A 680-nucleotide genomic window follows, 5' to 3' on the forward strand; every position below is an offset into this window, starting at 1 on the left:
CCCCAACTTGTAAATTATGCAAAATATACAAGTTAATAGATTTGATGATGTCAAAAATATTTAAGTACGAATGCAAATAAGAGTTTAACTAGATAACTAACTACAACTTACAGTCCTTGAAGCTTTTACCAATCTCACTGAGTCAATCTGAATCCATAATGATTCTTGACAAAGCTTGATATCAGCTTTTCTTCTTTACTCCTCAGGATTTGAGACATTGTAGCTCTAACTTGCTTCATCTCTTCATCTTAACTCCCAATCTGGTAGATTGCAGTCCTTAAAGCAGAGATATGGTTTCTTTCTAAACCATCATTCAGTCTTATTACCCTAGGATGAGAAGAATCTTCATTGTAGCTTAGACATTTCCCTTTCAGAATCACTTCAAGCTTAGCAGAATTCTTCTTCATTGGAATCTCACTTCTATCATCTTCAACAATACTAGGAATGAATTCTGTAACTCTTGAACCAGAAATTCTAGCTTTATCTCTTATGGTCTTCATTATAAATTCTGACCATCTCCTGGTAATATCAGAATTTACCTCTAAAAGGTAATGAAAGAATTGAAGTTCTTTCAGTGATTTGTTTAGCACGTCTAATTCTGACATCTGATATTTCCTTCCATCTTCAAGAAATAGAATCAGATTTTCCTTGACATTGTGCTTGTCATGAGCATCCAATAC

Source organism: Apium graveolens, unplaced genomic scaffold, assembly GCF_009905375.1.
Source record: "Apium graveolens cultivar Ventura unplaced genomic scaffold, ASM990537v1 ctg1553, whole genome shotgun sequence".
In the NCBI taxonomy this organism is placed as follows: domain Eukaryota; kingdom Viridiplantae; phylum Streptophyta; class Magnoliopsida; order Apiales; family Apiaceae; genus Apium; species Apium graveolens.